General features: G+C 40.5%; 1 long non-coding RNA gene across 1 annotated transcript; it reads right to left on the reverse strand.

Moving 5' to 3' along the window:
• Window positions 1-8288: 8288 nt before the first annotated feature.
• On the reverse strand, window positions 8289-8753 carry LOC118218054. Its single transcript, XR_004763355.1, has 2 exons — window positions 8718-8753; window positions 8289-8549 (listed from the first exon to the last, which is right to left on the reverse strand). It is a non-coding gene; the product is annotated as an uncharacterized LOC118218054 (long non-coding RNA).
• Between the last annotated feature and the right edge of the window lie 69 nt (window positions 8754-8822).

Genomic DNA, 8822 nt, shown 5'->3' on the forward strand with positions numbered 1-8822 from the left:
CCCCTAGCTGTGTGTACAGTTTATTTTATGGGGTCCCCGGGGAAAGAACTCACTGCATCAAACTGCCCATTTTGCTTTTCTCCCGTGTGATACGTCTTTCTCTAAACAGATGGTGTGGAGGGCGCTAACGCTGGGGGCTCAATGACTGAACCTTCAGCACAAGACTCTTTGACTGCAATATGTAAGCTCATAAAACACAGGACTTCTGTCCCGCCCAGAGAGAGAGATAGATTTTTGAATTGAGAGAGAGACAGAGAGAGACAGAGAGAGAGAGAGAGAATAAAAGCGAAGGTTGATTAAAAAAGAGCCCAGTAATGTGTCTAAAGCTAAATTATGGCTGCTGCGCAGGATGAGTCCTCTGAAGTTCGCAGTGGACAGTTTGATCCTGACACAGCCAGCTGTGCTTCAGTGACTAATGGTGCGGAATGCTTGTCCCATAGAGCCTGCTGCGCACTCTCACAAGCCATACACCGACCCTGCTCTTACTGTGGGCAGTGTTTAAAGACCATGTTTGTTCAGTTGAGTGAAAAGACCGGGGACAAATGCGAACACTGCTAGCCTATCAAGACTGTGAAAACAAAAAGGAACATTAAATTTTCACAAGTTAAGAAATTATTTCTTTCCAAATATAAAAGTTGTTTGGCTCCGTCATTCGAAAAATAAAAAAAATGAAATGACAAAATGAAAAACAGACACAGAAGCACACACACTCACACACACACACACACACACGCACACACACGTATGTCTGAGTAACTAGCACATTTTTAGAGAGAAGTAGAGTATGTTCTACTGTTGGGAATACTGTGTCAGAGGGAGTGGAGGAGGTAGTTGTCATCTATCCAAGGCAAAGAAGAATCAAACACACAATGGGTATATATATCTCTCTCTCTCTCTCTCTCTCTCTCTCTCAAACACACACACACACACACACACACGCTACAGTTGTCTTAAAGGAGCCTCACACATATGCATTCACACAAAAAAGCAACGGCATGTTAATTGAACTTAGCTCTAAGTTAACATTCACAGAGTCAATAAGTACAATTTACTAAAATGTATATTTACTATGTTATATTTAGGACACAATACTTGCCAAAACTATGTAAAGCCAACTTAATTCTTTCATTTAAAAATGCTCCATATAAAAGCTGTTTTGTGTTTTACCATTTTGATTTACAGTTCGGGACAAACCGACCATCAGTAATACATAATTTGTTCATTCTTCTCCAAAAACTCCATATAAACAGATAATTTGCTATTTCCTCTCCAAAGGCATATGCTGTTTCAAGTGCAAGAAAGATGATCTCAAAAAGTGCAATCCGACGGCACCTATATCCACACATAGCAAACTGTGCATGATATTAATTCACAATCAGCTGAAACAATTATCTACACTACATGGCCAAAAGTACATGGACACCTCACATCCAAAATCTTATCCAAAATTATGGGCAGTAATATGGAGTGGATATTATAACAACCTCCACTCTTCTGGGAAGGCTTTATACTAGAAAGATATACTAGAGCATTGCTGCAGGGATTTGGTTCAATTCAGCCAGAAGAGTATTAGTGAGGTCGAGCGCTGATTGGGCAATTGTTGCCTTTCCAACTGACCTTTAAGGTGTTGGATGGGGATGAGGTCAGGGCGCTGTGCAGGCCAGTCAAGAAAAAGGAAAAGGCCCCGAGGTTCAGGAAGAGGAACAGTGTTAAGTCTGCATTATAGAAGGAAGGATGCAGGGAAATTGTGGTGGCTGTGCAGGGAACCGGTTTCACAGGGGTGAAAACCACACTGAGCACGTACTCTCTTTGCTTTAGACTCACAATCTGCTCATTTTGCTCGTTTCCTTATAACCATTTTCCCTCCTGCTGTTGTTGCCAGGGGCAAAAGAAATTAAATTCTTCACGCCACATGTCACTGCTTTAACAAAAGCACTTGTGATGTCATCTGCATATTTCAGTATTATCTTTTGTTGAACTGTTAAATCTTTTCTAGGTGAAATCCGTCTGCTACTCCTATCCCCAAACAGAGGTGGAAAATACAGGTTCTGAAAGTAAAAGTCCTCCTCAGTATTTTGTTCCAATCATCTGGATTTTCTAACGAGCATAATGTTTCAGGCAGGAGGTAGAACTAATTAGAGAAATCAGCTGGCTGAGTTAATGGGTGGAAGAAACACATGGCAGGACTTTTACTTTCTGACCCCTGTACTCTCCACCTCTGTCCTCAAGGCACCAAAGAAAACAGAATGGCAGTACATTTTTACATGATGATACATTTTTACTTTCCATCCAAAAAGTGTTCCAGACTCTCTGCAGCAAACAACCAGACAGAGTTTTAAAAACAAATGTACAATTGACATTTTAGAAATAATTTTATTTGTAATTTTCATAACAACTCATGACACATTCGTAACTAGGATTGACACTTCTTCCGCCGAAGACAAGTTTTTAAAAAAATCATATTTTCTGGAATGAACAAATTTCCATTCCACCATTTCCACTGCGTTCATTAACATCTTATTACACACGCTAAACAACATTAAACTGCTAAGTTCTAAGTACCTCCAGATCCCTGACATGCATTGGGATTTCTTCTTTCAACACATAATCCGCACCACAGGTCAGGATAGCCCGGCTAACAAAGAATTAAGCAGATGGAACAGGGGTTGATCAAGGCGGCCCATGGGAGGCGCGGTACAGTATGTGTTTTGGAATAGGTACTATATGTACCGACCTCAGTGCCTCTTTGTTTCCTGATGGCAGGTTGCCTAGATACAGATCCCAGAGGACAGTCAGGAAGAAAGGTATGCTTGCATGCTGGCAGGCTGCTCTGGAACGAGTTTTGCTGCTTCAGACTGGCCAATTCGACTGGCTCCTTATGTGGTCCGTGTCGATTGGAGGCAAACACCCGGGCAGGGGTCCAAGGGCATACAATGTTAAACGTATAACCGCATACACAAAATGCACTGGCAGACGCATGGAGCAGTTGAGCTGACCAATCAGGGACTGTGTTTCGTCTGATATAGGGACACTCTGTACCCGTAGCCGCTTACCCACACGGGGCAATGTGGTTTTAATGTTCTTACCCTACAACAAAGCCCCCAGTCTTTTTTTGTGTAGGGGAACCCACTCACTCTCCTCTCATTTCACGGAAAGATGTTTAATTACCTGTGCCATTAGCCACACCCTTTTGTTGGAAACCTGCAATCAGCTGAGAGATTTTCAGCACGGTTACCTTTGTTGACAGGGGTTTCTAGCATCAGTAAACAGAAACAGAAACAGCAGAACCATTTACAGTAATTGCAGTATCCTGTAGAGCAGGCGTTGCCAACCCTGATCCCGGGGGACGATGGTGTCTACTGAGTTTTTCTTAAAATCACAAACAAATTCATGCCCAGAAACCAGGTGAGATGAGTTAACTGAGTACTCAGCTGCTGTAATTAATAATTGAAGTGGAGGGAAACAAAGTCGCCCAGCAGAACCAATGGCTCTCCGAGACCAGGGCTGGCGTCCCTTGATATAAAAGACAGAGGAATTGAATTCAAGAGCAGGAGAATACAAACTGGGCTCTGGAGAAAACAACCCAGGTTTCCCAATACCGCATGTGATCTGACTGAAGGCGCACAGGACCAATGCGCAGCCATTTCCTGCCCTCTGCACCACGGGACTGGAGCCAAGCCATCGCAGCATCGGTGCTGCTTTATTTTAGCCAGGGGATGTCATTGTGCAACGTATTGCATTTCCAGAAAAAACAATAGTGAAACTGGTGATTATTACTTCCAGCAGGGACGGCTGCTTGAATAAACAGTCCAGTCAGTTGTTTAGTGCCACAACCATCCCTGGGTTACACAATTCAAGTTTCAAAAATTTTAACACATTTTAAATGTGTAGTACTTTATGCGTCTGCGGCTATCGATTCCTCGATATGCGATTGCTTCTTGCACACAGGACGGCAATTGGTTGTCAATTCGGGTCACAAAACTGAAGACAGCGGACAAAAGAATGTATCTGTATATTCATTTCAACGAAACATCACAACGATTTAGCTTAATGAATTCCTCTGAATTTCATTGAACCATGGATTGAATTTCGAGTGGAATGAACCAGACGGAACTGAGGAAGACCTGGAATTGGAACGGACTCTCATGTAGGACCAAATCCCAAAAGCACTATGCACAAGTCCAGAGATTATACCACACTTCACGACAATGCGCCACAATTCAGCGGCTTCTTTCCTTGTCAGAGTTCCACTAGGCACCTATTCTGAGGTCGCACGGGGGTCTGGTTTTATCACACCGACGATCGTTTGAAACGGCAGGCTAACAATCCTCTCAGTATGTGGCACTCGGGGTCACATGCAGCTTAATGAGATTACATTTCAGAGATCACACTGAGTGCTTTAGATTTCCACAGAGCACTTAAGTGGCTAGAAACCTGAAATCAGGCAAAATGATTGACAAGAGCATCAGACACGTTCCAAATGCTGAAGGTTGACTGCCGGTTTCTTCATGGCAAGCTGGCTAAATAAATACAAGCTGTGTGGTTATATTTACTGTACCTGACTCTTACCACCTGCTGTGTCAGAATTATGTGTTGCTCTATTGTGTATCAGTCTAAGCACTAGATGGCACTAATCACTTCGCTGGACAAAGTTCCCCAGTCAAGACGGATCAAGGCTTTAAACTTCATAATTTTTGAAAATGTTCTTTACTCAAAACCCCTGCCAGACTTTTAACCACAAAACTTTATAAGTTTTGCTTATCAAGGCAATTAAGAATGTTGGTATTCTTCTGATTTCTGCAGGCAATGTGTTTTATGACTCATTGATTCAATTACTAATTGATTGTTAACATATGAGTTAATATACAGAAATTGTTCAGTTGGTGCATTTTTTATTTAAACAACGTGGAAAGAAATTATTAAAATTGTATTCCAAGATGCTAACCATGCTAGATCTCAGAGCTCTTAATATAATTGCTGCCAAGAGTTACATAATGTAGATAACTCACTTGTTATCTAAGATGACAGTCTTCTACAAGATTTCCAAGTTCCTTTGTAACTCTCAATTGTCTTATAACACTTTGTTCCTAATTACCATATGGTGAACATTATTTTCCAGTTTAGCATTTCAGTGAGAATGAAGGTGACACGTTCAACCATATGGAGGTCTTTATCATTGAAAAAAGTATACCTCTAACCTATTGAAAATATAACCTCATCTCTCCCACGTGCATGAAAGATCAGGTGTACTCCACTGCCTATACTAACAGTACCTAGAAAGTAACAAATATAAATTGCATTACAAAAGTGCAGTATGGTTTCAGGGAAAAAGTTACCAGTTTAGGGTGACATTACAATGTTAAAGAGAAAGGAAGAACCAGCCCATGTGTGGTTTTAAGCTGGCCTGGATGATTGCTATCACTACCTCCCATTCTATAACAGGATGGTCCACACATCTTTAAATTGTCTGTTGACTAGTCTAGGAAGCTCTAAAATACTTGCTTTGAGTGAAGGTCAACGCCCTGATCAGTGAGCACCCAGCACCTGGGAAGGTGCAGTGTGCTTTGGGGCACAAGGTGGTGCTGTTTCCAAGAATATATGTTTTACAGATCCCTTTGGAACTGTGCACACAGTCACTCCAATTACATAACATCAGTGATTCTCTCGGGCCACTGTGAAAAGCTTGACCTCCCTGTCAACAAACTGCTTATATAATTTATGTAGCTTTAATTCTTTGGGGAAAATCTGCTGTATGAAAATTCAGTTCCTTCATATTCAAGTGAGTGAGTGAAATTTTCTTAAAGCGCACTGTCTGCAAAAGCAGTCAAAAAACATGATAATGTTGCAAGTTCAATAGTCTCATTCACTCAGCAGTAACCATTTTTCAGTCCTAAACTTATATAATGATTCACCAAGAAATACCGAGGACCATTTCTCATCTTAATGTTTCCTGACGAAAGTCATCACAAACTGTTACTGAGGTGACCGTTTAACTCTCACTGTTGCTGCTACTCTGGAGGCACTTCTCACACACTTGAGTAAAGAATGCTCATTTGGCAAGTTGCAAAATAAAGCTTTGAAGCAAGCGCATACTGAGGTCACCCCCCCTGGTCTGATGTAATGGCAATGTACAGTAAATGGCTAGCCAGGGCCAGACGGAACAAGATTTGGCCGGCCAGATCCAGTGCACCTCGCTTCCATTCTCACATGAGTGTAACAACCAATGCCTGCACTATGAGACACTGAGCTATAGCCCCCGGAGACAACAGAGCATTAATGGCTCATGAGAGCAAAAAACAACAGACCCAGGCTATTTTCAAACTTCACAAATTCCAGCTCTGTGATTTACATTTGTGCTGACATAGTGAAAAAAAAGAACAGCATCTCTGTTAAAAGCCAAAACAGAAGGAGCGATATAAGAAAGCACTGTGTATTAAGTGCTTGTCTTAAATCTTGAACTAACATCAGTTGCAAATAACGAGACCTAGGGCTAGTTTGGCAAGCAATGTATTGGGCTTCCCTGCCAGATCAAGCTAAGTAATTTGAGGTACCTAGTTTTAATTACATTAGCTGAATACTTAGCAGGGTGAAATGAATATTAACATTATATAAATATGCTAATTCACACAGTGCTACAATGAGACTTGAGACTAACAGTGCAGTCTGTTGGTCACCATCCTCCATGTTGTTCAGATACATTTTACCCTTAAAAAAATAATAAATTGCCAACTGCATACTTATTTCCATGCATGTGATATTACAAGTGCCAAAGTTCACTCCTTAGATAACTGTAGTAGAGACAATAATGCATACAGTGGTCAAAATGACACAATGCCCTAAATAATTACATTTGCACACAGGCATCAGCTTTTGTCATGCCTGAGAACCCTGGCACAAACAGTTATAATGGTGCATTGAATCACAAGGCCGAATTTCACATGATTATTCATACTATACTGAATTCTCCTTTCTGTTATTTTGCATACAGAACAGAGCTGTGGACAGCAGTAAGTATAGCAGGACTCCATATTTATGTTACAGAAGGCACAGCCAGCAGCCTTCTTTAAAATACATGCTAAATTTAGTTAGTGTTTCAGATTCCTGCAAAACTGTAAAATCCTCCATTCCACCTGCAAAAGTATCTTACTTTAAGCAGACCCTTGCTTATTAATCAATGTAATAAGTGGCAGTCCACATAAATGTTAAGACTCTGACAGATGCATTGAATTAGGGGTGAACAGTCAAGTAGTTGATCAAAATAGTTAACTGAAAATTTTTACTAGACATATGCCATGAAATATTACCACATGGTTGCATAGATAGGGGTCATTACTAACACACTAAACCATAATGAACCCTGAACTTGGTCTGCTTTATGCTGTTACTCTCACAGGAAACAGCACTCAGGTCAGCCTCAGATTTATCATCAGGCCCTAGGTCATTTAAGGTAACCTTGAGTACTTACAACTCCAACCTTGCTGGTTAAGTAGGAAAGACATTCTCCACAAACTGTTTTTAAAAATTTTATGAATAGAAGAAAACACCTTCCCTAGCAACTGAGACAGCTTGCAGCATTGCCCCAATCAATCAAGTTATGTATTTATTTGCCATAGAGACAGGAATCTGCAGAGAACCCTATTGGCTGGTTTCACAGACAAGGATTAAGTCTAGCAGCCCTGGCAGTCTAGCAGTGGAGATATTTTTTTTAATTTTTTTATTTTAGTCTAGGACTAGGCTTAATCAATGTCTGGGAAATCTGCCCTGTATTTTGTCCACTTAAGCAAAAGTTATGTTCAGCAAAAGAAGTCAACAATAATTATGAATGATGAATCATGATGATAGGGTTGGTGTGAGTCACCTTTCTTGCTGTGTTAACATTATGGTGGACATGTTCTAAATTTGAAGTATGACTCGGACTCCTGAGGCTTAATCCACCTACATTTAGTCTGCCATTCGTTTTTTTCCCCTGTTGGAAATAATGACATTGCTTTACTTAGGTCATGCATTCGCGCTTAAAGTGATTCAATCAAACGAATACTCTTAGGTAAAATATTTTACTGGTCGAACACAAGATGCACATAATATTATGTGCACAAACGTAATAAAATAAACAAATGAAAATGATATACATTTAAGTAAAATCGACTTTAAAAACTAAATTTAAAAAATAAATATTTGATATAATAAAATGTACTTGAATTTGCATTTTTGCATGTAGTAACAGAACTAAAAATAGAATTTATCCGCGTCACTGACTGCAAGCAGCCAAAGAAAATTACCACAACTGGTGCAGTCTACTTTTCAGTTTTAATCAATCTATTTTCAGTTTAGCTTTATCGTTAAGTGCACTGTATGCCTGCTTTCAGAGGTAAATTAAGTCTGTAAATACAATTAAAGACAGTAAATCAGACACACCAAAAACAGAATATTATAATACACCGTGCTCGGTCATATTCCCTTCCATTCCTGCGCTGTAGCAAGAGAGCTTGATGTCTGGCTTCTCCAAAGTCTTGTATTTTTCCATCAAGTGGCGTGCTGTATCACGTGACCTGTCAAAAACGCACATATTTCAGCATTCACCCTGTGGTCCACGCGGTATTTTAGATCATACTATACAACCGCTGCAATATATGCCAGTTTATAGGTGGTGATTAGCATATATCACTCTTTTTTGATTCGCGAAAACGTGCTTTTTTGCCTTTGAATCGCCCTTCTACCTTGCCCCATGCGTCCAACCGAACCACTCCCCTCAGTGGCTAGTGGAAAATTACCAGATTACAGGAGCCACAAGCAGAGACGAATCAGAACCTAGAATCACATTT

The sequence above is a fragment of the Anguilla anguilla genome, chromosome 18, assembly GCF_013347855.1.
Source record: "Anguilla anguilla isolate fAngAng1 chromosome 18, fAngAng1.pri, whole genome shotgun sequence".
NCBI classification, from domain to species: domain Eukaryota; kingdom Metazoa; phylum Chordata; class Actinopteri; order Anguilliformes; family Anguillidae; genus Anguilla; species Anguilla anguilla.